At 34.5% G+C, this 15,379-nt stretch overlaps 1 protein-coding gene across 1 annotated transcript in view; it reads right to left on the reverse strand.

The window, feature by feature from the left end:
• The window catches only part of Zfyve9 (zinc finger FYVE-type containing 9), a 193,515-nt gene that overhangs the window by 118,686 nt on the left and 59,450 nt on the right, over window positions 1-15,379 (reverse strand). Inside the window, exon 2 of the mRNA XM_076860361.2 lies at window positions 7,738-7,843. The gene's annotated coding sequence lies outside the window, so the exon portion shown is untranslated. The remainder of the gene's footprint in view (window positions 1-7,737; window positions 7,844-15,379) is intronic.

Consider the following 15,379-nt stretch of genomic DNA (forward strand, 5'->3'; position numbering starts at 1 on the left):
GCTCAGTGGTAGACCATTCACCTAGCATGTGTGAGGCACCAGGTTCAATCCCCAGCACCACATTAAAAAAAAAAAAGACAAAGAAGAAACCAAGTCAAGTTAAAAACCAAAGATAAACCAACACCTGGAGACTAAATAATATTGAATGAACAATGGATAGCAGAAAACATCAGGGAGGAGATAAAAAAAATTCTTAGAAGTAAATGAGAACACTGATAAAACATATCAAAATCTCTGGGACACTATGAAGACAGTGCTAAGAGGAACATTGCACTGAGCTCATTCACTAAAAGAATAAAACATCAACAAATAAATGACCTAACATTACATCTCAAAGCTCTCAAAAAAGAAGAACAATTCAACACCAAAAGTAGAGACAGGACATAACTAAAATCAGAGATGAAATCAATAAAACTGAAACAATAGAAAAAAATTTTAAAAATTGACAAGGAGCTGGGATTGTGGTAAAGTGTTTGCCTACCATATATGAGGCACTGGGTTCAATCCTCAGCACTACATAAGAATAAATAAAATAAAAATATTGTGCCTATCTACAACTAAAAAAATATATTTTTTTAAACTGACAAAACAGGACTGGGTGGTAGCTCAGTGGTAGAGTGCTTGCCCAGCATGTGTGAAGCACTGGGTTCAATTCTTAGCACTACATATAAATAAAATAAAGGTCCACTGACAATTAAAAAAAAATTAAAAAGTGACAAAACAAAAAGTTCTTTGAAGAAATAAATAAAACTGATAAACCCTTAACCACACTAACAAAGTGGAGAGAAAAAACTCAAATTACTTAAATTCGTGATGAAAAAGGAAATATCATAATGGACACTACTAATATACAGAAGATAATTAGAAACTATTTTGAAAGTTATACTCCAATAAAATAGAAAATCTCGAAGACATCAACAAATTTCTAGAGACATATGGTCTACCCAAACTGAATCAAGATGATATATACAATTTAAACAGATCAATTTCAAGCAATGAAATTGGGACACCATTAAAACCTACCAAGAAAAGCCCAAAATCAGATACATTCTCAGCCAAGTTCTACAAGAACTTCGAAGAAGAATTAACACCAATATTCCTCAAATTATTCCATGAAATAGAAAAGGAAGGAACACTTCCAAACTCATTCTATGAAGCTAATATCACCCTGATACCAAAACCAGACAAAGACACTCAAGGAAAGAAAACTTCAGATCAATATCCCTCATAAACACAGATGCAAAAATTCTCAATAAAATTCTGGCAAATCACATACAAAAACATATTAAAAAGGCAGTGCACCATGAATAAGTGGCATTCATTTCAGGGATGCAAGGTTGGTTCAACATATGGAAATCAACAAACATAATTTATCATATCAATCAACATAAAGATAAGAACCATATGATCATCTCAATAAATGTAGAAAAAGCATTTGACAAAATACAGCACATCTTCATGTTCAAAACACTAAAAAAATTAGGGATAACAGGAACATACCTCAACATTGTAAAAGCTATCTATGCTAAGCCCAAGGTTAACATCATTCTAAATGGAGAAAAACTGAAAGCATTCCCTCTAGAAACTGGAATAAGATAGGGACGCCTTCTTTCACCACTTCTATTCAAAACAGTCCTTGAAACTCCAGCCAGAGCAATTAGACACATAAAAGAAATTAAAGGGATACAAACAGGAAAAGAACTCAAACTATCACTATTTGCCAATGACATGATTCTATACATAGCGGATCCAAAACATTCCACCAGAAAACTTCTAGAGCTAATAAATGAATTCAGCAAAGTAGCAGTATATAAAATCAACACCCATAAATCAAATGCATTTCTGTATGTCAGTGATGAATCCTCTGGAAGAGAAATTAGAAAAACTACCCTGTTCACAATAGCCTCAAAAAAAAAAAAAAAGAAAAAAAAAAACACCTTGGGAATCAACCTAACAAAACAGGTAAAAGACCTCTACAATTAAAACTACAGAACACTTTGAAGAAAACCTCAGAAGATGGAAAGATCTCCCTTGTTTTTGAATAGGGAGAATTAATATTGTCAAAATGGCCATACTACCAACAGCATTATACAGATTTAATGCAGTTCCAATTAAAATCCCAATGACATTCCTCATAGAAATAGAAAAAGCAACCATGAAATTCATTTGGAAAAATAAGAGACCCAGAATAGCCAAAGCAATCCTTAGCAAGAACAGTGAGATAGGAGGCATCACAATACCAGACCCGTAAACTCTACTACGGAGCTATAGTAACAAAAATGGCATGGTATTGGCACCAAAACAGACATGTACACTAGTGGTACAGAATAGATGAAACTGAGACAAACCCACATAAATACGGTTATCTCATACTGACAAAGGCACCAAAAACACACATAGGAGAAAAGATAGCCTATTCAACAAATGGTGCTGGAAAAACTGAAAATCCTTAGGTAGCAAAATGAAATTAAATCCCTATCTCTTAACCTGCACAAAACTCAACTCAGAGTGATCAAAGACCTAGGAATTATACCAGAGACTCTGCACCTAATAGAAGAAAAAGTAGTGGGATGCAAGGATGGTTCAATATACGGAAATCAATAAATGTTATTTACCACATCAATAGACTTAAAGATAAGAACCATATGATCATCTCGATAGACGCAGAAAAAGCATTTGACAAAGTACAGCATCCCTTTATGTTCAAAACATTAGAAAAACTAGGGATAACAGGAACTTACCTCGACATTGTAAAAGCTATCTATGCTAAGCCTCAGGCTAGCATCATTCTGAATGGAGAAAAATTGAAGGCATTCCCTCTAAAATCTGGAACAAGACAGGGATGCCCTCTATCACCACTTCTATTCAATATAGTTCTCGAAACACTGGCCAGAGCAATTAGACAGACGAAAGAAATTAAAGGCATAAAAATAGGAAAAGAAGAACTTAAATTATCACTATTTGCGGATGACATGATTCTATACCTAGAAGACCCAAAAGGATCTACAAAAAAACTACTAGAACTAATAAATGAATTCAGCAAAGTGGCAGGATATAAAATCAACACGCATAAATCAAAGGCATTTCTGTATATCAGCGACAAAACTTCTGAAACGAAAATGAGGAAAAACACTCCATTCACAATATCCTCAAAAAAAATAAAATACTTGGGAATCAACCTAACAAAAGAGGTGAAAGATTTATACAATGAAAACTACAGAACCCTAAAAAGAGAAGTAGAGGAAGATCTTAGAAGATGGAAAACTATACCCTGTTCATGCATAGGCAGAACTAACATCATCAAAATGGCGATATTACCAAAAGTTCTCTATAGGTTTAATGCAATGCCAATTAAAATCCCAACAGCATTTCTTGTAGAAATAGATAAAGCAATCATGAAATTCATATGGAAAAACAAAAGACCCAGAATAGCAAAAGCAATTCTAAGCAGGAAGTGTGAATCAGGCGGTATAGCGATACCGGATTTCAAAATATATTACAGAGCAATAGTAACAAAAACAGCATGGTACTGGTACCAAAACAGGCAGTGGACCAGTGGTACAGAATAGAGAACACAGAGACTAATCCACAAAGTTACAACTATCTTATATTTGATAAAGGGGCTAAAAGCATGCAATGGAGGAAGGATAGCATCTTCAACAAATGGTGTTGGGAAAACTGGAAATCCATATGCAACAAAATGAAACTGAATCCCCTCCTCTCGCCATGCACAAAAGTTAACTCAAAGTGGATCAAGGAGCTAGATATCAAATCAGAGACTCTGCATCTGATAGAAGAAAAAGTTGGCTCCGATCTACATATTGTGGGGTCGGGCTCCAAATTCCTTAATAGGACACCCATAGCACAAGAGTTAATAACAAGAATCAACAAATGGGACTTACTTAAACTGAAAAGTTTTTTCTCAGCGAGAGAAACAATAAGAGAGGTAAATAGGAAGCCTACATCATGGGAACAAATTTTTACTCCCCACACTTCAGATAGAGTCCTAATATCCAGAGTATACAAAGAATTCAAAAAATTAGATAATAAGATAACAAATAACCCAATCAACAAATGGGCCAAGGATCTGAACAGACACTTCTCAGAGGAGGACATAGAATCAATCAACAAGTACATGAAAAAATGCTCACCATCTCTAGCAGTCAGAGAAATGCAAATCAAAACCACCCTAAGATATCATCTCACTCCAGTAAGATTGGCAGCCATTATGAAGTCAAACAACAACAAGTGCTGGCGAGGATGTGAGGAAAAGGGTACTCTTGTACATTGCTGGTGGGACTGCAAATTGGTGCGGCCAATTTGGAAAGCAGTATGGAGATTCCTGGGAAAGCTGGGAATGGAACCACCATTTGACACAGCTGTTGCCCTTCTCAGACTATTCCCTGAAGAATACTGCCACATCGATGTTCATAGCAGCACAATTCACAATAGCTAGACTGTGGAACCAACCCAGATGCCCTTCAATAGATGAATGGATAAAAAAAAATGTGGCATTTATACACCATGGAGTATTACGCAGCACTAAAAAGTGACAAAATCGTGGAATTTGCAGGGAAACGGATGGCACTAGAGCAGATTATGCTTAGTGAAGCTAGCCAATCCCTAAAAAACAAATACCAAATGTCTTCTTTGATATAATGAGAGCAACTAAGAACAGAGCATGGAGGAAGAGTAGACGAAAAGATTAACATTAAACAGAGACATGAGGTGGGAGGGAAAGGGAGAGAAAAGGGAAATAGAATGGAAATGGAGGGAGACCCTCATTGTTATACAAAATTACATATAAGAGGTTGTGAGGGGAATGGGAAAATAAACAAGGAGAGAAATGAATTACAGTAGATGGGGTAGAGAGAGAAGATGGGAGGGGAGGGGAGGGGGGATAGTAGAGGATAGGAAAGGTAGCAGAATACAACAGTTACTAATAGGGCATTATGTAAAAAAGTGGATGTGTAAACGATGTGATTCTGCAATCTGTATTTGGGGTAAAAATGGGAGTTCATAACCCACTTGAATCTAATGTATGAAATATGATATGTCAAGAGCTTTGTAATGTTTTGAACAACCAATAAAAAAAAAAAAAGAAAAGAAAAGAAAAAGTAGGCCCAAATCTTCATCATGTCAGCTTAGGACCAGACTTCCTTAACAAGACTCCTAAAGCACAAGAAACAAAATCAAGAATCAATAAATGGGAAGGATTCAAACTAAAAACCTTCTTCTCAGCAAAGGAAATAATCAATAACTTGAGGAGGAACCTACAGAATGGGAGATAATCTTTACCGTATGCACCTTAGATAGAGTACTAATCTCCAGGATATATAAAGAACTAAAAAACTTAACACCAAAAAAACAAACAACCCAATCAATAAATGGGCTAAGGAACTGAGCAGATACTTCATAATTGATCAACAAATATATAAAAAGAATGTTGGGCTGGGGTTTTGGCTCAGCAATAGAAGGCTTGCCTAGCACATGCACGGCTCTGGATTCGATCTTCAGCGCCACATAAAAATAAATAAATAAAATAAAGATATTGTGTACAACTTCAACTAAAAATTAAATAAAAATGTTTAAAAATGTTCAACATCTCTAGCTAGAGAAATGCAAATCAAAACTACTCTAAGATTTCATCTCACTCCAGTCAGAATGGCAGCTATTATGAATAGAAACAACAATAAGTGTTGGTGAGGATGAAGAAAAAGGTACACTCATTCATTGTTGGTAAAACTGCAAACTGGTGCAACCAATATGGAAAGTAGTATGGAGATTCCTTGGAAAACTTGGAATAGAACCACCATTTCCCCCAGCTATCCCATTCCTTGGTCTATACCCAAAGGATTTAAAAACAGCATACTACAGGGACACAGCCACATCAATGTTTACAGCAGTACAATTCACAATAGCTTAATTGTGGAACCAACCTAGATGCCCTTGAGTACATGAATGGATAAATAAAATGTGGTGTATGTGTGTATATACACTCATACACACACACACGTGCATACATACACAACACATATACACACACACAATAGAATATTATTTAGCCTTAAAGATGAATGAAATTATGGCATTTGCACATAAATGGATGGATTCGGAGAATATCATTCTAAGCAAAGTCAGTCAATCCCAAAAAACCAAAGACCAAATGTTTTCTCTGATAAGTAGATGCTGATCCATAATGGGGGAGGGAGGAAAGAGAAGAATGGAGAAACTTTGGATTGGGCAGAAGGGAGCGAGAGGAAGGGAGAGGGTATAGGGGTTGGGAAAGATGATGAAATGAAAAGAGATTATTATCTTATGGACGTATGACTGCACGAATGGTGTGACTCTGCATCATATACTACAAGAAAAATGAAAAGTTGTGTTGCATTTGTGTACAATAAGTCAAAATGCATTCTGCTGTCACAAAACTAATTAGAACGACAAAAAAAAAAAAAAAAAAAAAAAGTTGGCCAACTGCAGACCCAGAAGTTTTAGTGAAGACAACATCACTGTCAAGTGCCTCTGCTCCATCCTCAACTAGAGAAAAGAAGTTCAATTTCTTTCTTCTTCTTCTTTTTTAATTTTTTAGTTACTGATGGACCTTTATTTTTTATTTATTTTATTTATTTATATGTGGTTCCGAGAATCAAACTCAATGCCTCACACATGCTAGGCAAGCACTCTGCCACTGAGACACAACCCCAGTCCCAAGAAGCTCAATTCCTTCCTTCCTTCCTTCCTTCCTTCCTCCCTCCCTCCCTCCCTTCCTTCCTTCCTATCTATTTATTTTTTGGTGTAGAACCCGGGTCCTGCCCATGCTAGGCGAGTGCTCTACCGCTGAGCCACAATCCCAGCCCAAGAAGTTCAATTTCTTATCACATTTCATTTTTTATCCTATGCCTTTCCTCATAATTTATACATAAACACAAGAGAAGTCAGCCAGACAATACAACACTACTTACTAGTGAAGAGTATGATCAGTTTCTCAAACCAGTCTCACCTGCACAACTTCCTACCATACACTGTCCTATAAACTATCATTAGACTTGAAAAAAAAAAAAAAACAAAACCTTACATGATTCTTAGGAAAAAAATCAGATTTCTACTTTATAAAAACTAATGAAATACTCCAGTTTTCTGCTGGAAATTATTGCTCTTCAAACTAATATAAATACAAAATAATATATATAAATCTATAATTCTGATTCTCTTCCCAAATTAGTTTTACTATTTAGCTCTTATATGACTAAGATAAATGACATTAATTGGGCAGATATGCCACTATTTTCTCCTAAAAAACTGCAAAAATACATGTTTTTTTTCATGCTGAAATTATCTTTCTACAATCAAGGTAGCAGAAACTGATTATATATATATATATATATATATATATATATATATATATTTTTTTTTTTTTAAGTAGTTGATAGACCTTTATTTTATTTATTTATATGTGGTGCTGAGAATCGAACTGAGTGCCTCACACTTGCCAGGTAAGTCTCCACTGCTGAGCCACAGTCAGAGCCCTGAGTTGACATAATTAAAAGCAATTTTAAAATACTCTATTTCTCTGGACTAACATCAAGTCTTTTTGAAAAACTCTACTACTGATTTAACAAGATACAATGTTATAAGTGAAGCAAGCAGCAAAAATACAACAGCATTATTTTCTATATATCTAGTTGTTTTCTCAAGTCCAATCTCAAAGAAAAATAGGAACATTGGTTTTCTTACCTTTTTCTCCTTATGAATGTGATAAAGGACAGACTTCTCTGTGCTTATTCATGATGCCTGCTGCACCACCAGCCAGTCCTGCTGACTCAGTATGGTCTGTTTGATCCTAAAGGAAAAAACAGATCGCTCATTACATTTTCTTAACAATAAGCTCTAATTTTCATCATATAAGCCTATCATAGCCAGACAATAAAAGCAATGGGGATTAACAATAAATTATAATTAACACCTTCAGATTCAAAAACCTGCATTGCATGGAAGGCAGCAACACACAAATCATACTGTCTTAGAAGGTCAAAAGTTGGAAGTGTAAAAGAAGAGTTAAGGATTTCCACATACTTTTCTTCAATGGATAATGAGTAAACATCAACAGCAAGCTCTTTCTACCCAATGACTTTAATTATATTAATTCATAAAAATACCATTTACTTTATATATAATAGAGCCTCCAAGAATCCAAACTAAGAAACTGCTGTTTCATGAGAATATCCTCTGGTATGATTTTTTTCCTATACATCCAGAATTTTTAAAATTGTTTCAAAAGCTTCCTGTTGAGATTTTTATTGCCAAACAACTGTTCTTCCTCCAAATGTATTCTTTGTGGGTTATAGTCCACTGCTTTATAAAGAACTGGATCTATTAATCCAATATTAACCTTTACTGTCAGTAGTATGGAAGACAGTGCTTCCTCAAATGTGACTCCCTTCTTCTGAATGAACATATGACAATATCTGTGAAGTCATAGTAGTCCAACTTAAATGCCTGTCTAATTGCTTATAGAAATTCCTTAACCTTAAACAAGATTAGTAGTTGAAACTAATCAGAATAAAACTAAGACCATCCTACCTTCAATATAAAAAGGCCAACATTTAGTATTTTCAGAAAAGGTAATCATCTTAGAGATAATCTAATGAACACCACTTCACTTAAAGATAAACTGAGACATCAGAAGAAATTTCCTGTAATTATTATAGATATTTCATTATCTGATGTGATTACTAAAAAACCAGAATGTAAGAAAATATAACTAAAATTCAAGTTTCCAGAGACTAATGAATGAAAATTACTGGTGATGGGTTGGGGTTGTGAGGCCCTGGGTTTGATCATCAGCACCATAAAAAGATAAGTAAATAAAATAAAGGTACTAGGAGCTGGGGCTGCGCTCAGTGGTAGAGCACTCGCCCAGCACATGTGAGGCACTGGATTCAAACCTCAACACCACATAAAAATAAATACATAAATTAAAGGTATTGTGTCCAACTACAACTAAAATAAATAAATAAATAATAAAATAAAATAAAGGTACTATGTCCATCTACAACTAAAAAAAAATATTTTAGAAAGATATTCCTATCTTCAAGAACTTCAAAAATATGTATATGGTATAATATACTCTAAATGAGAAGAGCTATTGACGCTAAGAAACAAACTATCAAATAAGTGATTGAATCATATCAGAAGTTAGAAAAGGCAGTATGGAGGGGGGTAAAATATCAAGGTCAAATGAAAATAATGCCAAAGTAAGTTTCTTCCATTCAATGCGTAGCTAATTGAAGATCCTTCTTTTTTTTTTTTAATATTTATTTATTTAGTTAGTTTTTTTTAGTTTTTGGCAGACACAACATCTTTGTTTGTATGTGGTGCTGAGGATCGAACCCGGGCCGCACGCATGCCAGGCGAGCGCGCTACCGCTTGAGCCACATCCCCAGCCCCAAAGATCCTTCTTTTTAAATAATAAATTTTAAATGAATAAAATCAATTCTACAGACTCAATATCAAATCCTATGTGTATCTATATTTACTTTTGTTATTTTTTTAATGCATGAAGCAATTCCAGTAATGTAATGGTGAATTTTACATGTGTGTAATGGTTAATTTTATATGTCAACTTGATTGGAACATAGGGTGCCCAGACTAAACACTATTTCTGAGTGTGTATGTGAGGGTGTTTCCAGATGAGATTAGTATTTGAATCAGTGAACTGAGTAAAGCAGATTGCTCTCCAGTATAAGTGGGCATTTTCCAATCCATGGAAGGCCTAAATAAAACAAGGTAGAAGAAGGAATTTGTTACTTTTTTTTTTTTTTTTTTTGTGTGTGTGTGTGTGTGTGTGTGTTGTTATGGTATGTGGTGTTGTGTCTGACTGGTTTAGGTAAGACATTAGTCTTGTCCTGTTCTAAAACTGGAACTTAGATTATTGCTCCTGTTGTTCCTTTTTATCATTTTAGTAAAGAAAGGAAAAAAGAGAGTGTATGTGTGTATGTTCATTCCATCCTATTTAATCATAAAAGTCTCCATTTTTATCTTTGAGAAATAATATACACTGAAATATATGACTGCATTCTGATATGGTTTGGATATGATTTTTTGAGTGTGTTCCCAAAGTTCATGTGTTAGAAGCTTGATCCCTAGTGTGGCAATAGGGAATATAATGGAACCTTTAAGAAGTGGGGCCCTGGGGCTGGGGATATGGCTCTGTTGGTAGAGTGCTTGTTGCACACATACAAGGCCCTGGGTTCAATCCCCAAGTGCCTGCGCGTGCACGTACACACACACACACACACACACACACACAATGGGGCCCTCTGAAACCATGAGTCAAAATAAACTTTTCCTCCAAGTTTTTCTTGTTGGACATACTGTTCACATCAACGCAAAGCTGATGAAAACACCATGTAACTTCCAAGGTTAGTCCTTTAAAGGTACCACATTTCATCACATAATCATCACCACAGCATAATCATTGCACCTTGTTTTCTCAGTCCAAAACTGGTTTGTAACATTTCATTATGTAATCATCACATGGTATAATTCTATTTGTCATATTACTTAGAAAGTAAACAGAGCAGCAATGTATTCTCAGCACATGTGCACTGTCAGTGTATTTCCAAAAGTTAACTTGTGGAGTGTATTTAGAGTGTTGCAGTACTAACGGTAAACACATCTTATATGAGTACCACTGAAGACAGCATGTCAGATAACAAAATTAATAATAGTAGCACAGAACCTTTGAACACAGAAGTTAAATTTTATAAGTCCATACTTCCCAACATTGTAGTAAATTTTCTCAACTATAAAATATTCAACTATAATGCACAAATCAATAAACTAAAGTGTTAACTTTTTTCCCTTCAGACTAAAGTGTCATGGAGAAAGGATATGTGTCAATTTGTACTGCTCAATTTTAACATATATTCAAGAGTATTTCATGCATCCTAATGGTTGCACCAAATACAATTTAGTAATAGATGATCTTTAAGTAATACCATCACATTTTTTTTCTAAGAAAATCTTCACATAATGATTGCATCCCACTTTTTTACAAAAAAAAAAAAAAAACTGGCATAAAATCTGTGATGATTATGTGGTGAAATATGCTAATACAGCCTCTGCCTAGTCCTTTTGGAACACTCATGCTTGAAGCCCAGTTACCATGCCAAAGAAAACACATGGAGAGGACACATGTTGATGATTTGGCCCATGAGCCTCTCTACAAATGTGAACAAGCAAGCCTCAAGATGACTCTAGCCCCAACCATTAACTGACTACAATTGTACAAAGACCCTAAGAGAGAACCACGTGGCTGGGCCCAGTCAATTTCCAGAACCATAAGAGATAATTAAATTGCTGTTTGAAACTATTACATTTTGTTATAGTAATTACATAGTAATTATATAGCAATAGTCAAAAAGAAATACCAAGTTAGAAATATACTCTTCAAATTAATATAAATATTTTAAAGAAAAAGGGTAAAAACTATAAGGACAGGCAAGAAAGATGCACTGATGAAAGACTTTCCTCTATTGAGATACTTAGCTCTGACTCCAGATTTGCATAAACTACTCAATAAAATCAGCTTTGGGCCTCTCAGAGTACAGTTTAGAAAATAACTAATGTTATCCAAGCAAAAAGCTAGCTTTTCATATTTTTCCTCCTAACCATATATACTACTCTAATAATAAATAAAAATTTCTGAAAAATGCATTTTTTTCATTTCATTACTTTTCCAGTGCTACTTTAATACTCCCTATTATTCCAGGCTGGCATCCTGGAATTTGTCTGGCTTCCCAGCTCCTTAATGAGCTTAATCATCATTCACCTGTCCTACCAACTCGGAAACTCAACTGTCATTCTAGATCCTCTCCATTATTCCTCTAACCTCTACATTCAATCTAACTCCTAAGTCTTATCATTCTGCTTTTAAATCTTTCATATCCACCCACCTCTCTACACTCCCATTGCCATACTCCAGTTACTTGTAAGAATCCTAATAATTTCCCTGCCCTCCCATTTTGTATCCATCTAGCCCACTCTCCATACAAATGCAAAAAACAAATCTGTTTATATCTTTTTCATACTTAACACCATTCAACAGCAACCTACTGCCTCTAGACTAAAGGCCACAGCTCCAAAACATAGCTGAAAATATTCTTTTTAATTTGGTTTCTGCTTACGTCTCTAGTATATTTCTATTCTATTCTATTCTTATTCTATTCCCTATTCATCTTAATCAATAGGAACTTTCAATTCCCAATCTTGTCTATCTCCATTCCCCATAATAAGCCTTCATACCAATACATGCTTCAACATGGATAGACCTTGAAAACATTATGCTAAGTTAAAAAGCCAATCACTGAGGCTGAAGTTGTAGCTCAGTGGTAGAGCATTTGCCTAGCACATGTGAGGCACTGAATTTGATCCTCAGTACCACATAAAAATAAATACATAAATAAAATAAAGGTATTATTGGGTTCATCTACAACTAAAAACACATTTAAAAAACAGACAATCATTGACAACCACATACCATATAGTTCTATTAGTATGAAATATTCAGAATAGGCAAATACATAGAGACAGAAAGTAGGATAGTGGTTTCCAGGGCCTGCAGAAAAGAGGAAATGGAAGATGTTAATAGGTACAGGGTTTCTTTCTAGGGTGATACAAATATTCTGGAATTAGACAATAGGGTTGATGTATAACACTGAATATACTATGGTATGCGAATTATATCTAAATAAAATAGTTATGTTTGATACCAAGCAAAAAAAAATCAAAAACAAAAACAAGCCTTCACATGTGTTATTATTTAGGCCTTGAGTACTCTCCAACACTTTGCTGCTGCCACTGTTACTTAACTCTTAATTAGTCTCATCACCCTACCTTATACATCATTTCTTCCATGAAGCCCTTCTAGGTCTGGGATAGGTGCCTCTTTCTTGTATACCTTTTACTACTATCATGGCACTTATCAGCTGATTAATGATTCATAATTTTTTAACTGTTTGTCTCCCCTTTCAGGTTATTAAGCTTTTTCAGGATAATCCTTCAATTTTTCATTAATATTTTTTTTTCTTTTCTTTTCCTTTTTTTTTAAATTCTTTTTCACTGTTTAATTGTGACCTCAATGGTTCATGGCCACTTATACAATCTCCTATTTTTTTGTCTTCTCATCTCTAGCATTATTTGAAGCCAGTTATTTTACATAGATTAGTTTTTGTGAACTAGGATGTTTTATTAGTATATCTTAGTTTTGGTTTTGTATTCTTTTATTTTTAATTATTTAAATTTTTGCTTTATATATTTTTTTTCTCCTACCTGTTTCCTGATGATCTTTTTTCCTGCTAACAGCCAATCTCTGTTGTTCTCTTTCACTCTTCCTTTAATCTTTTTCTTCTGTCTTCTCTCCTCATAATCATCACATCATATATCACTTCTGTTCATTTCCTGTCCACCATTTGAAAATGTAACCCTGTTGCAAACTTGCTGTTTTTATTATAGGCAATAACTGATCACATCACTTCTGTGTATTGTGATAATTAACATTACAGATATCATAGCAGGAACTATTTTGTTTAATGCTATCAATTGTTTGCATTGGTAATTGTTATTATTTGTTTCCCCCTAAATAGTGAGGTACTGGAAACCTTCAGGGACACTATAAGTACACAGGGTAGAAACTCTATTGCCTCAGACCCACACTGTTAGATGGGTAGACAAACAACATGAAAACACAAGGGAACAAATTGCCCCAAGCAAACCAAGGTACTCCAATAACAGAATTCATAAACACCACAGTGAAAGAAATGTCAGAGGAGTTCAGAATGTACAAAGTGAAACTGATCTGCAAAGTAAAGTATAAGCAAAGAAAGAGAGCAAATACAGGTAGCAAAAGATCACTTCAATAAAGAGATAGAGATTTTGAAGAAGAAGAAAGGAAAATAAATAATTTAAATTAAGGAAACAGATAGGAAAGGTAGCAGAATAAAACAGTTACTAATAGGGCATTATGTAAAAATGTGGATGTGTAACCGATGTGATTCTGCAATCTGTATTTGGGGTAAAAATGGGAGTTCATAACCCACTTGAATCTAATGTATGAAATATGATATGTCAAGAGCTTTGTAATGTTTTGAACAACCAATAAAAAAATTAATTAATTAATTAATTAAGGAAACAGTAAACCAAATTAAAAACTCAATAGATGAGTCTGGGATTGTAGCTCAATGGAAGAGCACTTGCCTAGCATGTGTGAGGCACTGGGTTTGATCCCTAGCACCACATAAAAATAAATAAAATAAAAATAAAGATATTATGTCCATCTACAACTAAAAAATTTTTTTAAAACTCAATATGAGTGGGCTGGGGCTGTGGCTCAGCGGTAGCACACTTGCCTCATGTGAGTGAGGCACTGGGTTCGATTCTCAGCATGCATGTAAATAAATAAAATAAAGGTCTATCAACAAAAAAAAATATTTAAAAAAAACTCAATAGAAAGCATCACCAACAGACTAGACCACAAGGAATACAGAACCTCAGGCAATGAAGACAAAATAAATAATCTTGAAAATAAAGTGGACCATGGAGAGAAGATGTTGAGAAACCACAAACAGAACTTCCAAGAATGATGGGATAACATGAAAAGACAAATTTAAGATTTATCGGGATAGATGAAGGTGCAGAGATACAAACCAAAGGAATGCACAATCTTTTCAATAAAATAATAACAAAAAATTTCCTAAATCTAAAGAATGAAATGGAAAATCAAATACAAGAGGATTACAGGACCCCAAATGAGCAAAATTACAACAGACCCACATCAAGGCACATTATAATGAAAAAGGCTAGCATACAAAATAAGGATAGAATTAAAAAAAAAAAAAAAAAAGGTAGAATTTTTAAAGACTGCAAGAGAAAAATATCAGATTACATATAGGGGGAAATCAGTTTGGATCTCACCAGATTTCTCAACCCAGACCCTCAAAGTCAGGAGGTCCTGGAAAAACATATACCAAGCTCTGAAAGAAAATGGATGCCAACCAAGAATCCTATATCCAGCAAAATTAAGCTTCATATTTGAAGATGAAATAAAAATCTCCCATGATAAAAATTAAAAGGATTCACAATCAAAAGCCAGCACTTCAAATATTCTCAACAAAATATTCCATGAAGATGAAATGGGAAAAAAAAAAAGTGAAAACCAGCAAAGAGAGGAACTACACTAAAGGAACAGTCAATTGAAGGAAGGCTGGGGTTGTGGCTTAGTAGTAGAGCGCTTGCCTAGCATGTGTGAGGCATTGGGTTCAGTCCTCAGCACCACATAAAAACAAATAAATAAAATAAAGGTATTGTGTCCATCTAC

The sequence above is a fragment of the Callospermophilus lateralis genome, chromosome 7 (assembly GCF_048772815.1).
Source record: "Callospermophilus lateralis isolate mCalLat2 chromosome 7, mCalLat2.hap1, whole genome shotgun sequence".
Lineage (NCBI taxonomy): Eukaryota > Metazoa > Chordata > Mammalia > Rodentia > Sciuridae > Callospermophilus > Callospermophilus lateralis.